The 24,136-nt window shown below is 39.4% G+C and overlaps 1 protein-coding gene across 6 annotated transcripts in view; it reads left to right on the forward strand.

Annotated features, from left to right (window-relative positions):
* Nucleotides 1-20,435: 20,435 nt before the first annotated feature.
* Nucleotides 20,436-24,136, forward strand: part of EPS8 (epidermal growth factor receptor pathway substrate 8) — a 194,339-nt gene continuing 190,638 nt past the window's right edge. For 3 of the 6 annotated variants that reach the window (XM_057556577.1, XM_057556572.1, XM_057556576.1), the window contains exon 1: nt 20,436-20,711. The gene's annotated coding sequence lies outside the window, so the exon portion shown is untranslated. The remainder of the gene's footprint in view (nt 20,712-24,136) is intronic. The other 3 variants (XM_057556578.1, XM_057556579.1, XM_007196025.2) reach the window with 2 other exon arrangements.

Here is a 24,136-nt window from a genome sequence, read left to right on the forward strand (position 1 = left end):
TCCCAGTATATGTTGTAAGGGGATAAAGATAACTTTCCCAGTATATGTTGTAAGGGTAAAGTGATGCCACAAAAGACTCAGAAAAAAATTGGGTTTCTGTAATTACACACTGTTATTAATTTCAGTTTCAAATTTTCAAATATTTCCAAATAACTTTAAAGAGAAAAAAATTAACTTCTGACTTGCTAATACTCAAAACCCAAACAAAATAATTATCTAAAATAATATGCAGTATTAGCATAATTTATAAAATACAAAGTGCACAATTTAATTTTAGATATCAGAAGATGTTGATGTTTCCAGTTAAAGCTTTAATCTAGACTATTTTTTTTTTGTAAATTATTTATTTATTTATATATTTATGGCTGTGTTGGGTCTTCGTTTCTGTGCGAGGTCCTCTCTAGTTGTGGCAAGCGGGGGCCACTCTTCATCGCGGTGCGCAGGCCTCTCTTGTTGCGGAGCACAGGCTCCAGACGCGCAGGCTCAGTAATTGTGGCTCACGGGCCCAGTTGCTCCGCGGCATGTGGGATCCTCCCAGACCAGGGCCCGAACCCGCGTCCCCTGCATTGGCAGGCAGATTCTCAAACACTGCGCCACCAGGGAAGCCCCTAGACTATTTTTAATGCCAAAAATTATGATAGTTTCTCAACTTAAACTCTGTTATATTTTTATTGTGGCTTTTATTTACAAAACTGGTAATCTTCAGGGTTTGGCTATAATATATCATAAAGAATAGAGAATTTCCATGGGAATGAACCTTGAAAATAGAACCAAATCCTCTTTTCCAGTCTATGGAGATTAAAAACGGGACATGTCTTTAATCTGGGTAGGGTTTGCGTGACTACTACAACGCAGCAGAAGTGATGTTATGACAACTGCTGGGCCTAAGCCTTAAGATAGGGACAGTTTCAGCTTTCTACTGGAATATTAGCTTCTGGAACCCAATCGCCATGCTATGAAGAAGCCCAAACAGTCCTGTGTAGAGGCCCACATGGAGAACCTCATGCATAGAGGACCCAAAGTACCCAGGCAATAGCCCCAGTTGAGTTTGCAGCAGAGGTAGTGCACTGGCCAGCTAAGTAAAGGAGTCATGTTGGAAGCGGATTCTGCCCCAGTTAAGCTACTCAGACTGATGCTGTGGTGGACAAAAGCAAAGCCCTGCCCAAACTGGAGACTCATGAGCAAAAAAATGATTATTGTTCTTTTAAGTTGCTACAATTTTTGTGGTCTGTTATTCAGTAATAGATGACTAGAATATAGCCTTAGAAATATCACAGTGTAAGTGAAGAAGAATCCATAAATAAAATATTTATACTGACGTTTCAAAGACACATGATGTTAAAACAAATTCTTTTTGGGTTTTTTTTAATGGTTAAAATAGTTCTCTCATACTACGCATAATAAGAGTGGAGTTACTACTTTTAATGTTCGGACTGAATAAAGTGGAAAGCTGGAACTCTGGCTAAATACAAAAGGTATAAGAAATTAAGACACTGAATTCAGAGTACAACACTGGCAGATACAATGTTTCCAAATATGCTAGCTGTATTCATTTAATTCCACTGGCTATGTACTTTCTCTGACACTACAGTAATGGCTTGACATGGGTCAGTTTTCATTCTCAAGTTCCTAGTTGGAACCCACTAGGATCACAGATTGGGCAAAATGACAAAGAAATTAAATACAACTTTACCTCAATGAATTACTATTTCCATCTAAACAATAGTTACTGTTTCTTGGCTACTAAAATAAGATTAATATACCTTTGATGGACAGGACTGTAGCCATCGTTGACAAATAGAAAACTATCGTAATAATTCTTTTAATTTTTAAATTAAAAACAGTAATTTAAAAATTCTATTATCCATGCAAATATATTGTTTATTTAAATTGGGGGCTTGAGAGATGGCTAGGAGGCAGTATATGTAGTTGTTACTATATCATGACAACCCTATTCCCCTTCATGATTGATCGCTCTAGGGGAGGGTATGTGAACCAAGTCTGGCCAAAAAGACATGGGGGAAGTTAGCTGGGGATGTTTAGAAGAGATTTCCTTTCCTACTAACAGAGGCCCTTAAGGAGAATACCTCCTTTCTTACTGTTTTTAAACTTTTTTGTGTGACTACATGATGCTAAAGAAAGTTCTTTAACCATCTTGCAATCACAAAATTGGCAGAGGGTAAAGATGGAAAGAACCCATGCTGTTTATGATTTTACTGAAACTTTTCCTCTATTTTTGAACTGCCTACCTCCAGACTACTTTTTGAGTGAAATAACTAAACGTCTCACTATTGCTTAAGTAAATTGTAATAGGATATTTTAATGCTTGCAGCCAAAAGGAATCCTAATCAATTCAGTAGTGCTATAAACAGCCTACACTGTGTCTGAAAAATAGCTTGTGTTTAAAAACTTTGATTATTGCTCCTTTAAGTAAAATATAAGGTAAAATATAAAGATAAATATGTCAAAATCACCATTGATTCCCACTGGCTCTTCATAATCCTTCCTCACTCTGAAATCTCAAACTTTTGTCCTTTTATTATTATTTTTTGACAACAATCACAAATGCTTTAAATTTGAATCATTTGTGCACATGATTTATATTGATTACTGGATTAAAATCTTTCTTTTGTACCATTAATTGCCTTATATCCAGTTGATACTCAACAACTACTTGTTGAATAAATTAATGATTACATCAGTGTATTTAAATTACATAAATATGCAAAAAGCAGACATAATTTCCAAGTAGGACTGTATTCTCAATATGTGTGTGTGCGACTTAACAAAATGACACAATAATTAATAAATTTTCTGGTAGTTTTATTTCTGTTTACATTTTTGGAACTTACCATTGACTATAATTCTAATTTTGACTTCAAGATGGAAGTTACATAAGAAAATTTAAAGGCATTTGTGTATCTCAACTAGGATTCTTCTTAGGAAATAGAGTAGAGGTCAGCCTAGTCCAGTGAAGTCTGATCGAAGATGGACAACCAGCACCTGCCAAGGTGCTTCCCTAAGCTTCTATTCAGCTCAATTTAAGTTCACTGCTTTTGGTTACAATAATTGCAGAGACATTTTGACCACAAAATCATGATCAAATAATTCTAGACTCTTCCAGCTTGTCTATATTAGGGAAGAAGTGTTATCTAATAAGCAAGTGTTCAATCTCAAAATCTCAAGGATTGTGAAGCAATGAGATGCAAGATTGCTGAAGGGAAATGAGACTTTAGTACAGCTGAGGATAGCTGAGCATACAGATCCAGGCACATGGGCCCTGGGTGAGGGAAGGAGTGTCCGCAGGACAAGCTTTTGGAGTTGGTTGGGATGGATAAGTCAAAGGATGTGGGCACCAAAAGTTAGGTCTTGTGGGGAAAGGAAAGAAGAACTGAACATCAATTGTATTTTTAAAGTTTTCTTCAGGACCAGCCACAAGAGAGGGAAATGGGAAAGAAAGAAATTTGTATGGGTCATGTTTATCTCTCATTTTATTAAAAGAACCTTCTTTGGAGCTAAATAATTTGCAACTTTCTACCTGTGTAAATTTGGGTAGATTACTTCCCTCCCTTTCTGAGTTTCTGCTTCCTCAATTGTAAAGTGGGGAAAGCAATACTTACTTGAGTTCTTGAGAAGATTATGTGGAATATATATGGTGTGTGTGTGTGAGTGTGTGTGTGTGTGTGTGTGTGTTTGTAAAATTACTTAGCAGAGTGCCTGGCACATAATACTCACCCACCCCACCCCTCTATGGAATGTTAGATTTATTCAGCAAATGGTAATTGAGTGCCTAGAAGCTGCTCTGCTTTAGGCACTGGTAATGCAGATGTGGGCAAGATGAAGCCTACATTCTAGGGGATGAATGAAAAGAAGTGTGGTTATCAGAAATGACTGACCAGCTTTAGCATCTAAAAAAATACTTAAAATACAGGTTCTTGCTGTTTAGAAACATGTGTATAATATGAAATAAAGAAACATATAAAAGGTTGGCAAGTATTTATAAGGGAAAATACATACTAAATTTTAATACACAATTGATTTGTTCTGTTTAATTTAGAATTTCCTTTTAAAACATTTGCATTTCTGGATTGTAGTGAACACGAGAGTATGATCTCCCGGAAGATTTCGTAAAGAAGGCAGAGGAAAAGTTGAATATAACACAGAAATGGAAGGACAACATAGAGGATTTAGATCCAAACAGGGTTAGGAAAAACAACAGAGAGTGAAGTCAGTAGGTGTAATGAGGCAGAAAAAAGAAATATTGTATTGTTTGGCAGTCGATCATAAAAGAACAAATTAAAAGCAGTCTCTTTAAATTATGTAAATATTAAACAAACAAACAACAAAGCAGCAGCTGGAGGCCAACTAGGAAGAAATAGCCAAGGCAGAAGCTAAAGAAGGCTGAACGGTAGATAATATAAAATACTTTTTATGCTATTTAGGAGTGTTTTTTTTTTTTTAAATCAGATCCAGTAAGATAAAATGTAAGCGGACAGGCATATAAATATATGCCTGGTAAATACCAGGAAAAATACTAGGAAATTTCCTGGTAAATACCAGGAAATCATTTATTGAAAGCTGGGGAATTGACAAAGGAGCATAAATAGGTAGTAGTAGCACTAGTTGCATTCGGAAAAGTGGAAATAATTTTCTATTCGCTTTCTAATCCCTTCCAAGAGACTATGTATATACCTGTCTGAATGCATATCTTAAAAAAAAAATCTATAAAAGCCCATTAATCTAAGGTCATATGTAAAATATTTTGGTATTACAGATTCGTTAAGAGAAATATTTTTATTTTCATTTATGTCACAGACCTACATGTTTTCTTAGTAAATTAATTTTTGAGCCAGAGCAGATCCGAAAGGCTGCAGTTGTTTAGAGCTTTCGAAACATCTGGGAAGTTATTCTGGCAAGTAGAGTCAAATCCATTAGCAAAACAGATGTTTTCCACTGTGGCTGGAAAAGACAACTTTCTTATACGTACTGCATATGGTCCAAAATCCACTTCAGAAACAAGATTCCACCTCACAAAGGGTCTTGGGACCACAGTGGTCTCTTAGGCTCTGCCAATAAAGGTATGGCCAAGGCCATTTAGGTGTTTGAAAGTCAGTAGTTTAGAATAATCTTTTCATCTCATGTTTTATAAAACAAGAGGAAAAAGTTATACAACTCTACATTGCTTCTCTAAGCCCTCATTTAAAAAGTTGGATTAAAACCAATGTGCAATCTTTGGCAGGACCCCTGGGAGCTAAAAGCAGGGAAGGACAAGGGGTCATGAGAGAGAATAGTGGCCTGAGAGTTGTTCTGGCCTTTCCTCCCAGAGAAAGTGAGAGGAAACTTCTTCCCACTGACTCTTAGGAAAGAGTATCAGAAGCTCTAGGAGATGGGTCTTGTCAAACAGCCAGAAACTACTGTGGCCCAGGAATACAGGAAATTCAAAAACTCATTTAGGGAAAAATTTTCCTTCTACAGATGCATCTTACGTTCTCATATACAGATGAATTCTCACTATTAGATGGCATAAATCACGCGTTCTAGATATTTTTAGCCTTTGTAAAAATAGATATAAAAGTTTAATAGAGAGAAAGCATTTTGCATTGGCCTTTTGCAAATTAATTGTTTTTAGCTAAAAAGTTCCATATTCTTAGCCAATGCAATATTTTCCTGGTTTAACAATTCAGTTTTAGCTTATTTTTAATCAAGAACAAGCAGAAATAAGGAAAAATAGAATGAAGATATTACTTATTTTTTTATTGTGTCAAATAATGTGAGAATAATTCTTACAAAGAATAAGATGGAGGAACCCTTGCTGATTAAACTGATTAAATTGGTTTAAAATCATCAGCATTGTCAATATTTGAGAATTTTGCTTATATATAAAGAAAGAAGTACTTGGGTTGTCCCAGATCACTGCTGAGTATTCTAAACTATTTTATAATTTCAAAAGCACAGCCTGTAAAGATAAAGGGGGCAAATCATTATTTGGCTTCAGTGATATAGAGATTTCTGCTATTTCTAGAGAAAGGTTGCCTGCTGTCATGAAATGTTTTAGGTCTGTTTATAATGAGGTGCTATCATGGTATTGGCTACAGTACTGACAAAGATTCTTTATTTGCACTCTGTTCATCTTTGCTTGGTGCATACACCTGCCAAAATAAAGACTATTATGAATGATGGGATTTAGATTCACGTGTGTCAGGGAAATGTGAACAGAGTCAATTACTGATACTAGGCAGACACGTCTTATTTTCAACATCTTATTAACATTATAACCTGCTTCACTTGTGATATCATAGCCATCTCTGTTTACTCTCATTCCTGTCTGAAACTAGCTCATCAGGAATTTTAGAGAGAGAGCCTTTGAACCTGAAACACTTTAATTATCACCTTGCTCTGGGGAATTGAGAGCTAGAAGGATACCATGCTTTGGAGAGGAAAATAAAGATCTCTCTGTGAAGATTATTTGCGTTTGTCTAAGAGATAAACACTATTCATCCATTGTCTGGAGGGGTGCCCAGAATAGAAATGAGCAAAGAGCACAGATTTAGCTAAATGGATAGCTTTCTAATTCCTTTTGAGACATGTCTTCCAAGTAGAGCTTTACTTTGTTTGAAGTGCTGTGATTTTCCAAATTTGGGTATATACCGACTTTGGTAAGTGTGAAAACACATCCCAAAGCCAGAAAAGAAATGAGTTTTGTATTGCTATTTTCCATAGCCCATCTCTCCCCCATCTCATAGCCCTACTAGGAGATCGTTGAAAACTGACATTGTGTGGCTAGGAAAAGGAGCAACTAGAGGTGGAAAAGTTGTTCAAAGGTGTGAAAAAGATAGGAATATGTGTCACTGAAGGATGTGTGCCAATAAAGGGCTCCATAAGGTAAGAATAGAGGGAAAAGGAGGGTCTAGTGTAATTTCTGGGATTGGTATGTGTCCACTCCACTTGGTCATAGGAGGAGGAGGAAAGGAGAAGTTTAGGAAAGAGGAAAAGTGTCTCAAGGAATAGTTAGCAGAGAAAGAATCGCAGGAAACGACACTAATGATTAAACAGTTTAGGACATGTTGTGAAAGAAACATTATGGCTTGTCTATAACTGCCTGCACTTAAATTAATTTTTTCCTGTGCAAGGAGGGGTAGAGTACAAAAGGGAAAAGGCGATGGAGAAAAAGGATGTGAACCTAGATGACCCTGACTCTTTCCTAACCTAAGGAAAGAAAGTAAAAATATGTTCTTAGGCCAAATCTAAAGACAAGAAAAACTTTAGCTTCCTCATAAAGACAGGACGCATCACTGACTAGGATGCGAAAAGATGAAAAGCTCGTGAATCATAAGGAAACTCAAATAAAGAGGCCCCTAGACTTCTATTTATATACCTCTTTAAAAGTGTATTAAATTATTTTCCCAACTAATGTTATCAAGTGAAATCTTCCATCTGGCTGCACTGAGAAAGAATTTCAAAGTTGTGGAATAGTAGAATCAGAGCTGGAAGTAACCTGAGTGTCTTTTCAGCCAACCCCCTCATTTTTCTTTTAGCAGTTCTGGGGTGTGATGTAAACAGACTGTAGCGAGTCCACGTGCGCCAGACTTGCTCATTAAAAACACAAAACGGCTTCTGACACTTCTGTGTTCCTTTCCAGCTACTATCTGTCCCTCTTTCTTCCTAGTGAACCTCCTTGCAGTAGCAGTCTACATTTGCTCTCTCCACTTCTTTGTCTTCCTTTCCCCTCCCCAGGCCACAGAGCTGCCCCTCCATTGAAACCATCCTCACTCAAGGCCCCTCACAAAACTCGCTCTTCCGTCTGTGCAAAGAGGGCTTCAGAGCGAGATGGCTGGACTTGAAATCTTGCTTCTGTCGTTTACTTCCTGTGTAACCCTGGGCAACTTCACCTCTCTGTGCCTCATCTTCTCATCTATAAAGAGGGGATAATCATCATCACCCCTGCTTCACGAGGTTGTTTTGAGAATTGAATGAGTCAAGCCGTGTAAACTGCTTAAAATGGTCTCTGGCATGTTATAATCCCTTAATAAAATAAATCTGAGTTCTTAGCTATCATTATCTTTTTTTTTTTTTTGGCTGCGTTGGGTCTTCATTGCCGCACGTGGGCTTTCTCTAGTTGCGGCCAGCGGCGCTACCCTTCGTTGCGGTGCGCGGGCTTCTCACGGTGGTGGCTTCTCTTGTTGCGAAGCACCGACTCTAGGAGCGCAGGCTTCAGTGGTTGCAGCGTGCGGGCTCTAGGGCACGCCGGCTTCAGTAGTTGTGGCGCACGGGCTCAGTAGTTGTGGCTCGCGGGCTCTAGAGCGCTGGCTCAGTAAGTGTGGCGCATGGGCTTAGCTGCTCCGCGGCATGTGGGATCTTATGGAACGACCAGGGATGGAACCCATGTCCCCTGCATTGGCGGGCGGATTCTTTAACCACTGCGCCACCGGGGAAGCCCCATTATCTTTCTTGATAGCTTTGTAGTCTTACTGCTAACCAGTTGCCTCCTTCCAAACTTCCTTCCATCCCTCCCTCTTTCCTTCTTTCCCTACTTCCCTTTTTTACAAGTATTTGCGTGTCTCTTTATCCTGTACCAGGACACTGGGGCTACAGTAATGAGCAAGACAGCACATGCTAATTCTCATGGGCTTAAACTCCTAGTTTTCCTCTTACCACTCTATTAGCTGCTTCTTAGTTTTCAGTGGACATTCCTTTTTCTCCCTCTGCCTCTCGACCTCTTAAATTATCCTCGAATTTCGTCTTCTTATCCTAACATATTTTCCTGAAGATAAAGGCATCCATCCATAAAGCCTATTCCAAACCTGTCTTCTGTCTTGACTTTACTCCTAGGTCAACCCTTCCAACTACATATTAGTTGTCTTCACCTATTGCAGAGAGACTTCAATCCCAAGATGTACAACCCAGGATAGATTATCTCCCCAGCACAGCCTCCTTTCACCATTCCTGGTTTTACCGTGTGGTCAACGGCACCACCGCCCATCTGGACACTTACATCAGGATCCTCTGCCTTCATCTACTTCCCCCACTTCAATCACATCACAATTCTACTTGCTTCGCAAGTGTGGTCTCTCTTCTCTCTTCCCACTTTCTTCATTCAGGCCCTCTTTATTTTCCTCTTTGTCGAAGACCAGCCTTCTCAATGATCTCTACTTCCCGTCTTCTGTTCCACCCATCTATGCTCACACATTTTCTAAGACAAAAACCTGATCATTAATTCAATCGTGTATTCATTCACTCATTTACTCACTTGCTCTCTCACTTATTTACTTAATAACGTTGAATGAAAACCCACTGTGTGCTGAGCACAGATCATTTTATTTCCCTCTAAATTCCTTCCAAGGTGCCTTGACTCCTTTTAATTACCCTTGTGTCTCTGTACATTCTGAGTCCTCCCTGCCTCCACACACACCTTGTTCCCTTGACAAGCCACTACATGCTCTTCATAACTCAGCTCAAATTTCTCCTCATTCATTCATTTATTCATTCACTCATTCAACTCTGTCCAGTGCTGGGGATAGAGCAGTAAATACAACTGATAAATCCCTGCTCTCACAGAATTTACATGAGGGAAACAGACAATAAATAATTGGACAAGGTGATTGCAGATTGTGATAAGGGCTGAGGAAGAAAAAGACAAAGTCAGGCAATAGGGAGAAAGCAAGAGAAAGAGTTGAGTTTGTGTGTGTGTGTGTATGTGTGTGTGTCTAGGGGGTACAGTTTTTTCTTTTTAAATTGAAGTATAGTTGATTTACAACGTTGTGTTAGTTTCAGGTGTAGAGCAAAGTGATTCAGCTTTATATATATACTTTTTTTTTAGATTCTTTTCCATTATAGGTTATTAGAAGATATTGAATATAATTCCCTGTGCTATACAGTAGGCTCTTGTTGGTTATCCATTTTATATATAGTAGTGTGTGTATGTTAATGCCAGAGCCTTAATTTATCCTTCCCCTTGGGTGGTACAGTTTTAAATAGGGTGATTGGTCAGAGAAATCTTTTCTGATGAGGTAGCATTTGAGCTGAGACCTGAATGAAGTGAGAGAGTGAGCCATGTTGATATCTGGAAGAAGAGCGTTACGGGTCAGGGAACAGCCAGTGCTAGGGCTGCGGTGGAAGCAGGCCAGGGTGCTCAAGGAACAGTAAGGAGGTTGGAAGGTGGTCAGCGAAGGGCGGTTGAGTGAGTCCCTGTGATGCCAGCCTGATTTTGCACAGCAGAGTTGAGCGTTCATTTCTCTGTGGCTTAGATAGTGCTTGGTATTACATTGTGCTGTTACAACATGGCATATGGTTGTCTCTATTTATTTCTGACTGTTTAATTGCTAATACTGCAAGCCATCAAGGGTGGGGACCATTTTGTACTCCTTTTTATGTCCCCAAAGCCCATCCCTGTGCTTGGCAGGTGCTTGAACCTTTGCTGAATGGATGAATCGGAGGCCTTTAGATGCTTTCTTACTAGTGAGCCATCTGATTGGATTTCTGGGTTCTTAACTGCTTTCAATACTTTTCTTTCATCATGTCACTCTCTTAGCACCTGGTATTGATCTTTCACTTGCTTTGGCTACTTTCCTACTGGAAACTTGAATCACGGACGTTCCTGCATTGATTTCCAGTCATGACTCTCCACTCCTCCCCAGGTTTATTTGTCTTGCAGTGATAGGTGTGCCTTGTGTGGGCAACACCAAGGAAGGGCTCTACGTATTGGAGCTGTGGAAAGCTCACAGCAGGAGCACTAATAAATGAAGATAAATGTACAGAGTGGGGTCAGAATACAGAAGGACTTGCAAGTTGAGTAAAGAAGAAAAATACAGGCAAGTGACTGTGATGATTTAGAAATGTCACCCTGAGATCGTACTTTAAGGTTTTATAAATACCTTAATATTTATTGTCATCACTTATTTTTTGTGCAAGAGTAAATAAACTTTAGCCCTTAGCTTATTTGCATATGACCAAAAGGTCATATATGCATATATTAGAATAGCATGCTTTCACAAGATGTCCGTTTCTGAAAGTAAGTGACATCTATAAAATGAGACATTGTATTTCTTTTTTTTTTAGAACAGGAAGTTAGGGTTGCTTTTTTAAGGATAAAAGTCTCAAAAATTGTGAATACAGGTGACAATCATTAGCAAACCAAAGCCCCTAACTTGTTGCAATAGGTGGTGTCAAGAACGCAAGCAAAATGCACATATCATGAAATAACTCTAGCGCTCCTTATGTATAATCTACTTACTCTACTTCATACATGATTATAATAACTTGGTTATCTATTTTTTTTTCAGGTCATAGCCGATTAAACATAATAAATTATCCGGGCAGGAAGGTGGTAGAGGAAGTCACAGCAACAAAATGGATGGAAGGCACACAGGAGGCAGAAAGACATAAAGAAGCAGACATCAAGCCCTCAAAACGATAGCCCTTTAGAGTCTCAAATGCAGGGCAAGCAAGGCAGTTACTCCTTGTGGCACCATCGTACAGGTGCATGACAGCTTTACCTGCAAGGTCAAGTCAAAAGTTTTTTAAAAAGTTGTTTGTTCGTTTTTTCAAATTTCATTTGGTGACAAAGCCTGACTTGAGTTGTGCTTGTCTGATAGCAAATCTAATCGGAGGGGCTATGAGGCTACTTATGAACTTCGTTCTGATTTGTGTGAATATGATTTGCTGCAGAAATAATGTGTTAATTACAGACCCTGCTGGGGTGCTATGAATACGTACGTGGTATAAGCATCACGTTACCTTCACAAGATGCAAACATCTGGTTGCAAGGCTTTGGATAAGGAATTGTGGACTTGTGTAGTACAAGCCTTAATGTGCACAATGGTAACTATGGTTAGTAAGATAAACACTCTGCTTAATAAGAAAGTGTGGAAAATGCTTTGAAAGCTTTGCATTAAAAAAAAAGTGTTCTTTAAAGGAAAGGAAAGTGTATTCGGAAAGCCAACACGCGTTTAGAGATTTCTGTGTGTGTATGTGTGTGTGTGTGTGTGTGTGTGTGTGTATGCAAGTTCTTTAAGATGAAATTAGACTTGGAATCTGGGGGATATTTTTGCTGTTGTCTTGCCAAAACTTGGATTTAAGCACTGTTATCAGGAAAATTATCTTTAAGGTTGCTGGAGTTTTCTTGAGCACCAGGGCTATTGGAGTGAGAAAGCTGAGAGATGCTAATTTGCTTCTTAAAACCTTTAAATTTCTAATAGGAGTTCTCTTTTGTTTTGTTTTATTCCCCTCCCACCTCCTCCGCCCCAGGATTCTACTGTCAATGGAGAAAAAAATTGGGGTGCCAACTTAAGGAAACAGAGTCTGCATTTGCAATTCCAATGAGGTCCCCAAGGGGAATTGTTAAATAGCCTGAGGGTTATTTTAGCTCAGTAAACTAAAGATACTTTAGACTTTAGGGATGGAAATTTTAAAACTCTAGCTGAATTCTAGAGGGAGTAAAGAATTCAGAAACACAAAATTCACAAAATATTACAATGTTAAATTTTCTCTGCCACAAAATAATACAGGTCCATGGTTAAAAATTCAAATATTATAGAAGTATATTAACCGAAATAGTGAAAGGAACTCCTGCCTCCACCGTCATCTCTCTCCCTATAAAAGAAACTGTTAAAATATGGCTTGTATTTCTCTAGCTGTTATTCTTTTTTTACATAAATTCATTCCTACTACAGAGTGTATTGCAACTCACCTTTCCCCTCACACCACTTAACAACTATATATCTTTTTTTTTTTTTTTAAAGATTTTATTTATTTATTTATTGATTGATTAATTGATTGATTGATTGATTGCTATGTTGGGTCTTCGTTTCTGTGCTAGGGCTTTCTCCAGTTGTGGCAAGCGAGGGCCACTCTTCATCACGGTGCGCGGGCCTCTCACTACCGCGGCCTCTCCCGTTGCGGAGCACAGGCTCCAGACGCGCATGCTCAGCAATTGTGGCTCACGGGCCCAGCCGCTCCGCGGCATGTGGGACCCTCCCAGACCAGGGCTCGAACCCGTGTCCCCTGCATTAGCAGGCAGATTCCCAACCACTGCGCCACCAGGGAAGCCCCACAACTATATATCTTGATGTCCATCCAAGTTAGTAGTTAATATAACCACCTCATTCTTTTTCATCATGAGATAGAATTCCATTTTCTGGCTTTACTGTAATTTAAAATTAACCAGTTTCTGAAGGTTTACTTTTCCCCATGGTTATTTTATTTTTCTCCTTTGATTTTCATCTGTTTTCCTGGTTAGGCACAAGTAGAAAAATAAAAGGCTTAGATTTGATTAGAAAAAGCTGTAAATAGTGAGATAACTGTCAAATGGCAAATTTCCAGTTCTGTGGAATGAGCAGTACAGTTATCTCAAAAAGATGAAACAAGTGATGTATCTTCTGAATTTTAAAGAATATTCAGGTGTTACTAGTAAAGGAATGAGTAACTCTCTGGTTTGAGAATTAAATTTTCCTCAGCTGTACTGAGGCATTAGAATTTCTGGAGGAAATAAGCCTTATTGTAAAAATAAACTTTCACATTTAAAAATAGGGACAGAGTATCTGTGGTCCTGCTCGGAAAGGAGTGTTTTATGTACAGAGCTCACCAGACATTCAAAGGTCAGGGATAATAGGCGATGAGGCATTCTGATGACCTGTGTCCAGGTAAATAAGAGAATGGTAACTGGATCGCTTTCACCACAAATCAGAGTAACAATTGCTCTGTCCCTCCTCTGTCATTGTATGCAATTCAACAATCTTTTCCTCCGCGGGAGCAAGGAGTGTAATTAAGGTGAACACCTGTGACACACATTACATTACTATTGCAATTTATCTATAAAGTCTCTCTGTTCCATTTCCCTTCCTGCCCCTCAGAAGTAACCACTGTTCTTAATTTTATGATAAACATTCCTTTGTTTACATACTAGTTTTAGCAAATATATATGTGTTCCTAAATAATATATCATTTAGTTTTGCTTGTTCCTGAGCTTTGTAAAAAGGGCAACTTACTGCACATAATTTTCTGTGATCTTAGAAACTTTATGTTTCTAAGAGTAATTTATTCTGCTGAATGTGGTGGTTGCTTCCTCACGTTCACTGCTATAGAATATTTCATGATCTGACTATATCAAAATTTATTTCTCTTTTTTTTCAGTTCGAAGTATTTTTAAATTTTCATTCACGATTTCCTCTTTGATCTATGGTTATTTGGAAGTCTATTTCTAAATCCCACTTATTTAAGTGAATCTTTAGAAATTAAAAGGTACTGTTATTTAAATTTTAAGTTAAATCTTAACAAAAAAAATTACTCTGAAATATATTTCTAACTCTATTGCCTTGCAAGCAGAGATTACAAGGTCTAGATCAGGGATCAACAAACCAAGCCACCACCTGTTTTTCTACAGCTTGTGAGCTAAGAATGGTTGGCACGTTTTAAATGGTTGAAAAACACAAATATTTTGAGGTATGTATAAATTAAATAAAATTCAAATTCAGAGTGCCTAAATAAAGTTTTATTGAAATATGGCTATGGTCATTTGCTTAATTACAATCCTTGTTCCTGCAGGAGGAGAAGATAATTGAATTGCATAAGCATATCGACTATGACAGCTTTCAAGTTACAGGGGCAGACTTGAGTGGTTGCAATAGAGACCATTGCAAAACTAGGGTATTTACTATCTAGTGCTTTACAGAAAAGGTTTTTCAACCCCCAGTCTAAATAATCCAAATTCTTTGAAATATGTTAAGGTACACTGGTGAATTTACGTAAATATTTCTTACGGGTTTGATGAGAATGTGTATTCTCGTATTGCTGTATGTCGACACTGTAATCTCTAAATATTGTATACCTATATATCTATATCTATCTATGTACCTGGAGTTGTCAATAACTTATCAATAGGTGAGAGAGTATTGAAGTAGCCCCACCATAATGGTGGATTTATCAATTTCTCCTTGTAGATTTGATCATTATGTGGTCCCCTTTCTATCCCCAATGATGCTTTTTTATCTTAAAGTCCATTGTGATTGTGTGATTTTAATGTAGCTACACCAGTCTTCTTTTCATTATTATATACCTGATATATCTTATGGTTTCCATGTCCTTATGTTTGTAAATAGCATATAGCTATGTTTTTAAAAACTACTTTGACTCTGTCTTTTAGCTGTAGAGTTTAATCCATTTATGTTGTGATTACTTACATATTTGAATGTTTTTCCCTTTGGTCTTTCCTTTCTAGTTTCTATTTGGCCCTCTTTTTCTACACTTCTTTCTTGTATTTTGAAAATTTTTCTTTGCACAGGGTAGACAGGTGGAGATACTGTTATGTTTATTTGTTTATTTCTTATTGCCTTTCTCTTCCTCTACTGTTTTGGAATTTCCGCATTCTGTGTCTATTCTTTCAGAGTCTTTAAGATACTGTAGAACATAACCACCAAAGCCATGCTCTCTGGAGCTGAGCTGTTGGAGTTCAAATTCCAACTTCGTCACACGGTAGTTAGATGACTTATGGCTCATGTTTTTGTGTCTTTTATTTTCCCCCATGTATAAAATGGAGACTGTCAGAAGATTGTTGTAAGAATGTAAATGAGTTGATACATATACAGCATTTAAACATTGTAAATATCATATGGGTAGTTTCTCTTGAAATTCTATCTTGAATGCTTTTCTTACAGACATTTAAAATTAATACTTTAGGGGCTTCCCTGGTGGCGCAGTGGTTGAGAGTCTGCCTGCCAATGCAGGGGACGCAGGTTCGAGCCCTGGTCTGGGAAGATTCCACATGCCACGGAGCGACTATGCCCGTGAGCCACAATTGCTGAGCCTGCGCGTCTGGAGCCTGTGCTCCACAACAAGAGAGGCCACGCTAGTGAGAGGCCCGCGCACCGCGATGAAGAGTGGCCCCCACTTGCCGCAACTAGAGAAAGCCCTCGCACAGAAACGAAGACCCAACACAGCCATAAATAAATAAATAAATAAAAAATTTAAAAAAAAATAAAAAATAAAAAAATAAAATTAATACTTTAACAATTTATTTGCTTACCATTTTTTCCTTGCATCTCAGTATTTCTTATTGGGTCACTTCCTTCATCCAAAGGTGTGCTTTAGGAGTTCGTCTAGTGAAGGTGGTAAAAAGCAAAGCTTTTGTTTTTCTAAAAATGTCTTATTTCCATTTTTGTTCTGGAAATATAATTTTTCTGGACACAAAATTATAGGTTGACAGTTTTTTTTTTTGAACATTTAGAAGATATTCTAGTGTCTTCTGGCTGCCATTATTGCTGTTGAAAATTCTTTGGTCTACTTGTTTTTCTTCTCGCAATGCTTTTAATATGCCCTTTTCCTCTGGTGTTTTGCAATTTCATTCTCGTGTATCTTGGTTTGGTTTTCTTTTCATGTATATTATTTGATACATGTATATGTTGTTCTTTCTCTTTCTGGTTTTCTTTTTAGGTATTCTACTTGATACGTGTATATGCCAGTACTTCCCCTCTTGGTGGATTCATGTCTTATATTAATCTTGAAGCACTGTCAGCGATATACTATAACCTATATCTAATCTAAACAGTCTCTTCACCTCTAGCCTCTAACCTATTCTTTTTGGTGTCTCATCCTGGGATTCTGATTAGATAAATGTTACATCTTCACATTCTATCTTCCATAACTCTTTTTTTAAAAAAATAAATTTATTTATTTATTTTTGGCTGCATTGGGTCTTGGTTGCTGTGTGCTGGCTTTCTCTAGTTGCAGCGAGAGGGGGCTACTTTTCATTGCAGTGCGGTGCAGTGCGTGGGCTTCTCATTGCGGTGGCTTCTCTTGTTGTAGAGCATGGGCTCTAGGCACGTGGGCTCAGTAGTTGTGGCTCGCGGGCTCAGTAGTTGTGGCTGGCATGCTCTAGAGTGCAGGCTCAGTAGTTGTGGCACACGGGCTTAGTTGCTCCGCGGCATGTGGGATCTTCCTGGACCAGGGTTGGAACCCATGTCCCCTGCATTGGCAGGCGGATTCTTAACCACTGTGCCACCAGGGAAGTCCCCAAAATGTGATTTTATCCTCGTGAATATTCCACATGAGCTTGAGAAGAATGTGTATTCTGCTGTTTTTGGATGAAGTAGTTTATAGATGTCAATTATATCCAGTTAATAGATGGTGTTGTTGATTTCAACTATGTCCTTACTGATTTTCCACCTACTGGATCTACCCATTTCTGAAAGAGGGGTGTTTTCATCTACTTGTTTTTGACTAATAAAGTTCCTTGTAGATAAGTAGGGGTTACAGTTGGAAAGACTCTTTGTTAAAAATATTTCACTTCCCTTCATGCTTCAAAATTTTCACACGTCTACTTATATGGTATATAACAAATAAAGCATTTTCACATTCAAAGAATAAGCAAAAGTGAATTTGCTACACCCAAACAGATGTAAAGAACCATAACAAGCAAGAAATATAGATATCAATTACAAGGTAAGAAGCAAGCTCAAGCAGTTTCTAAAGTGGGAGCAAAAATAATAATCCAGCAATTTGGCCTGTTTCTTCAGCAAGGCTAAATAAGAATGTCAGCTGTAGCCAAAATGAAATTAAGCATATCTCGATTTCAAGATATGCTTAAAATATTTAGATTAGATCATAAAAATAGTAATATTCTTAACTACAGTAAACATTATCTAACTTATCCATAGGTACATTTTGCATTACTTGGCTTTCAGACTGCCCACAAAGCTAAACACATCAGTCCCTAAGTGATACTCACACATCATACTGAGGGATTGGAGTAGAGAGGGTGTCTAAAGAATACATTTGATTCTTGGGAAGTTTACATATAGTTCTCGGTCTTCAGGTTACATTTAGCCATCATCATTTCTTCATATTTTCTGTATCTAGCCTTTACACCCAGCTATAGATTTTACCTGTTTCTCAAGTTTTGCTAGTGTACTTTGTATTTGGGAGACCCCATTCACTCCATGTATCTACCTTCATTCTGTTCTACATCATTTTCATCTCCCATACCAACATTAGCAAATGAAGCCTTCAAGAAGGAAAAACTTGTATAAGGCAGCACAATAAACAGGGAGTCTGACATCAATTCTCAGCAAAAGTGTAAAAAGATTAACATTGGTTCTAAACAGTTAGAAAAGTAATGGAGATCATTGATACCAAAACTGGTTCATTTTTCAAAAGGTCCTGTTTATTTTTCTTAAAGAGTTACTTGAACTTGTAGATTTAGGAATGCTAGAGACAGTGAATTTTCATTTCAGCAGAGCATGTAGAAAACCTTTTATGAAATCCTTCTTGGTTATAGCATTGTTGCATGAACTAAAGTGCTTGATCTAGAAAAATATTGGTTCATAAATGATTATTATCTCAGAGATCATTTTTGGTGGTGGGCTGCAAGGCTCTTTTGTAAGCCTGTTTTATGTAACTGTTTTTTGGTTTTTGTTTTTTTAGACTTAGGTGGAAACAAAGAAGGCATGTTCATTAAATTTACAGATGTTATAAATTAAAAGTGATCGCTAATAATAACATTTTAAAATCTGAAATTATGTCCTAAAACAAACAAGATGAAATTTAATATGGTTTAAAGGTAAAAATTAGGTTTAAACATTAAATTATGGAAGTACAGACTATGTAAGGTGAAAGATATGGTTTAATTGTAGTCTATGTGAAATTGACTTGGATATTTGATCTGACTCTCTGTAATATGCTTGCTAAAAAACCTAATACAAGTTCCGGATGCATTATTGTCAGGGTATGCTTGGATCAAAGAGGCTGATCCCTGTGTGACTCGGTTCTCAGCCCACTGTATTTGAATGTTGTGTTCTCTTCTGAGTGTACAATTTAAGAAGAAAAGTGAAAAATCAAAGCACATTCAAAGCAGGGCATGGAGTGTGGTTATGAGGGCTCACCATTGCATTTGAAGAACAATGAAAGGTTCTAGAGATTTTGAAGAAGAGGAAAATATGAGAAGATCTGGTAGTCACTTAATAGTTGGTTCAAATATTTTAAGGCTTGCAATGTCTATAAGAAATGAGATTAATTTTGTGTGGCTCTTAGGGGCAGAACCAGCACCAGTGGTGTAAGTTAAGGGAAGTTGATTTGATGTTCACAAATCAAATGACACAAACTTTAGAGTTAAGCAACCCTGGATTTTAATTCTGGCATCAGCATTGGCTTTGGCAAAAGGAATGAAACTTCTGAGCTTCATGTTCCTGCTAAATAGGTGTAACAAGGCTCATCTCATTTTAAGGATTAGAAATAATAATATAAAAATGGCTTAGTTCCTGGCATAGGTACTCGATGAAAAATTATAATTATACATAATATTGATAAAAATAGAGATTTCCAACAATGGAAAAGTTTAAGTGGTTGATGGTGTAGTGGAAACATTGGAGAGAGGATTTCTACTTAAGATAGCAGACTGGACTTAAGGTCTGTGCCAACTTTTAGGATAATGGTTTTATTTCCCATCTTGGTTTGAAATCTCTCCCCTGACTGCGCTTCTCCCTTGCTTCACAAAACAAGCAGGTCCAATCTACTTTAACCAAGTTTATTTTATAGACTTTCGTTGATTTCTGAGAGTCAAGTGACCTTAAAGAAGTTAGAAAGGAGGGGGTCATAGCTATGACAAAGCTGGAGTTTCAAGAAGAAGCAAATGCAATGTCACAGATGGAAGGACTTCTCATTTAGTGGCTCCAGGGGCTACTGGGGGGAGAAGAAGGTTATAAAGTTGGTTAGGTCACGAGAGGCATTCTGTGAAAGAAGCCTCCACTACTTCAAACCACATCAGGCTCTTGGCAAGAGCTACGAGAAAAATAGGATCCAAGGCAGGCGTGCAATGCGGGCGATGCGGGTCTGGGCTTGCTGCTTGCAGCTAAGGACCGGTAGTTTGGAGACTCCCCGGGACCGAATGGAGGCCCTTGGGTGCCACCAGTTTACGGCATGAGTTGAGGAGATTAAAAAAAAAAAAAAAAAAGGAAGCGACAAAAGGGGAAAAATAGGTGGGAGGGTCCCAGCAGGAAGACCAAGGCTGGAGGGTCTTTGGGTGTTGCAGGTTTACTGACCGCAGGTTAGTGGCCACGAACTGCACACTGAGACCCGGGGCGCTGTAACTGGCGCGCTCCCTCCGCCGGGAGCATCCACTCTTGCCCGGGGCAAACCCCTCCTCGCGCTCTACTCCTCACGCCTCCCAGCTGCTAGTGGGTCCTGCTAGGGCACTTCTGGAAACCCGTCGGCGGCTCAGAACTTCGGTCCGACTTTGATCGCGGCCTTGATAACTCGGCGCGTTGCCCTGCCCTCTATCCTACCTTCCCTCTCCCGCCCACCCGGCCCCACCGGCCAGTTCTCCTCCAGCGCTGCGGTCGACCAGATGCTCCGCGCCTCGGCTGCCGCCAAGACCTGGAGAGCGGAGCGGCTCCCGGCCGCGCGGCGCGCGCTCGCGGGCTCGCTCCCCGAGATGTACTGGGCATGCGCGACGCGCGGCCGGCTCGGGCGAGCGGGTGAGCCGGCGGGCAGCTCCAGACTTCCCCGGCGGCGGCAGCGGCGGGCCAGGCGTTCCAGCCGAGCGCGAGGCCGGCGCTGAGCTCGCCCCGGAGACCGCGTCTCCTCGGCCGGGCGCAGACGGCGGCTGGGCGGCTCGCGGAGGATTGGGAGGGCGCGGTCCGGGTCGGGGGCTTTCTCCCGGCCGCCTCCCGCCGGGTGTGAGTTCGAGGCACCTCCGGGGAAGCCGCGGCCCCGAGGGCAGATCCGAGGTAAGAGCCCCTCGGCGAAAGGCGCCCGCCGGGGTCCGGCGGCTCGGACTCTCCCTAGATTTTCAAAATCCGCCTTTGTGTGCCGGGATGGAGTGTTGCCAGGCGCCGCGTCCGCCTTCATTCACTTTGACTGCTTTCAACTGGTGTCGGGAGCCAGGTGTGCGAGGGCGCTGCCGCCGAAGTGCGTTCGCGGGCGGGTCCCGGGGCGCCCGGAGTCGGTGCCGACCCTCGGTCGCCCGCCGCGCCCGGGGCTCCTGCACGGTGGGCAGAGAAGATGCACACCGTCCTTGTCATATTTCCCGGTAACCTGAGCTTCCGCAGATACACCTGCGCTTCTCTGGTCGGTGGGGCGACTCCAGAACGAGTATTCTTCTCCTGGTTTGTCTTAGACTTGGGGTTTCGAGAACTACCCTCCCCACCCCCAAATGGGGGGGGGGAGTCTTTTCCAATTGACACTTTGCACCAAGGTCCCACCATCGTATACCCCCTCAAATTTCGAGAGAGCTTGTTGTTTGTGCATAGTTGTCACTCTTAATTCCTGGTGACTTTCCTTTCGTAGCGGGCTCCACTCCGCTCACTCACCATTTTACTTTTGGGGAGGCAGCCCTTCTGGTGTCTTTGTCAGTGAACGCCTTTGGAGTGGATTTCCAAGACCCTGCCCGCTCCTCCTATGCTCTCACTTTCTACTTTCCTTTCAAGGACTACCTGTATGCAGAATCTTGGCACGGGTTGTTCCCTCCCTTTGCACTGTTTCTCAAATCCCTCTTTCCCCATAGTACCCGTTGCATTGCTGGACTCTCTTTGGGGGTAGGATGCTGTATTAGGTATTAGGAATTGAAATCCATAGACGTCAAGAGCGGTAGAGCATTAGGAATTGGAATCCACCTTTACAAAACATATTTCAATGACATGTATTCTTGCTTTTCTTTTTAAGGTTTCAGTTCTCGCCTCAGATGATAAGAGGAATAGCTAATGTCTTAAGAGTTCAGATAAAACTTGGTTTCAGAGGCATGTGACTAGTTTGATTTTGGCTTTATTTTTTTGGGAGATAGAATTAGGATTCCCAGAAGGCTTCTTTATATACATATAGCAAAGTAACTGTGTTGTGTATTGCTTCTAATTTATTTCCGTTGAAAGGATATCATTCTTCTACAGCGACTTGGGTTTTGGAAAGTGTGAACTAGTAATTTAGATCATGTGGTCATTGAAAATTAAAGTCAATGTCATCCTTTCTCACCTAGTATAGATCTTCTAGGAATTGGAGTTTTCTGGACATATTACTATAGTTCTTAAGTTGCTGCTGTGGAAAATTTTTGGTCATGGGTTCACATTTTTAATTACCAATTTGAAAAATAACCCACTTTATAGACTTGCCATGGAAAGGGTAGGGTAGAATGTATCACAAATGTAAGAACATTTTATAGAATGCCTTTAGTGCAGAATTCAGAGATTAATACTTTTAAAAATTCCCCAAGTCATTCTCTTCACAGCAGAAAAAAAGAAAAGAAGGAAAGATAACTTGCTTTTAATTCCACTGTTGAGAGATAACCACTGTTCACAATATTTGATACATTCTCTTTGTAATCTTTTTTTTCTCCCACTTTCCAGTGTCATTGACTATCATCATATAGTAATTTTCAGCCTTTTATTAATACCAGGGGAATACTTTAAGTTTTATTCAGAGTGAAGATTCTCAAAATGGTTTATTCTTATTTGTTCCCTATTGGGAATCTAATGCTGAATTTTGACCACTTTGCTTGCTTCTGATCAAATGTAAAGATTTCATTTTGTTTTTATCTCTAGCTTTTCCTGCTTTCAATTTTTAAATCTATGCTGATACTTTTTAGTTTGCTAGACTTTGCCTGTTTTGGATGCTGTTCACAGTTTTGAGGAGTACTGGTCAGGTTGAATTTTGTTGAATGCTCTCTATAGGCATTCCTCTAATATTGTTCTCCTCATCAGACTGAGGTTTTGGGTTTTTGAGGGGAAGATCACAGAGGTAAAGTGCTACTTTTATCACATAATATGAAGGGTCCATACTATCCAACATGATTTATCACTGTTGATATTGATCTTGATCACCTGGCTGCAGTAGTAGTAGTTTTCTGCACTGAAAACTTTTTCTTTCTTTCAATGCTTTTTGTTAGAAGGAAGTCACTGTGAACAGCCCACACTTAAGGAGTGGAGAGTTATGCTTCTCCTTGAGGGTGGAGTATTTATGTAAGTTGTTGGGAATTCTTTTGAATGGCAGATTTGTCTTTTTTCCCCATTTATTAATTTACTCAATCATTTGCTTGTATTGATCTGGCCTCCTGGATATATATTTATACGTCGGGTTATAATCCAATACTACTTTATTTTGCTCCACAAATTGTTTCAGCTTTGCCCATTGGGAGCTCTTTCAGCTGGTCCCTGTCCTCCTTTGACATATCTCCATTACTGTAAGTTTTTTAAAAGATCACTTCCTTACTTTTAACATTAAAAGATGCTCCAGGATTATCTTGTATATTTCTATTTCCTGCCCCAGCCCTGGAGTCAGCCAGAAAGAATCTGGTTCATCTTCTCAGGAAATGGTGTTGGAAGCCAAGAAAGATCTGGGTTCTAGGTATTCTTGTTGCTACTTGAGGTGTCATTACTTCTAGGCCCTCTCATCTGACAGCAGGAAATACATATGTGTGTATACAAACCCCTGTATGTACTCTTACAGGGGTACATGTTTCTCTTTGTAACCATGTGTATCTATTTTAAGGTAAATATGAGTTCATACTGTTGTCTCTTACTCTACCTAATCCATTACCACCTGTATCATCCTGGATTTCTCCCCTTGCTTATCTGTAAACTCATTCTAATAGAGAGAAGAAACGTGGCTTCCACCACCTGTCATCCATTTACTTAATTGTTCAAACCCATTATATGTGTATAGTGGTATCAAAATTGTTAACCTGTGCTCCCTTCACAAAGAGGGGGAACAGCTTTATCAACTAGAGTACATTGCTTATGTGCAGTACATTTTGTGGATTTTTAGATTATATAGATTTTTAGATTTTATGGATTCCAATTAGTCTTACAGATTCCATTCCTTTTCCTCCTATTCCTTTAATGAGGTTGTTGCACACATGTATGATACAGGTAGATACTTTTGTCACAATCTACATTCTATTTTGGGATCCCCAGACCTTCTACATGATTTTTAAAAAATTTGCCTATATTGTTTCACTCTTTGTCCTGTGACATTCTGTGAGTTTTGACAAATGAGTAATTTCATGTATCTATTATCATACAGAATAATTTCAACAGATTATTAAATCTTCTCTATTTCACATATCACTCCCTTAACCCCCTTCCCCCGGCAACCCCTGATTTTTTTACAGTCTCTATAGTTTTGCCTTTTCTGGACATCATATAATTAGAATCATGTAGCCTTC

This window comes from Balaenoptera acutorostrata, chromosome 11, assembly GCF_949987535.1.
Source record: "Balaenoptera acutorostrata chromosome 11, mBalAcu1.1, whole genome shotgun sequence".
NCBI lineage: Eukaryota > Metazoa > Chordata > Mammalia > Artiodactyla > Balaenopteridae > Balaenoptera > Balaenoptera acutorostrata.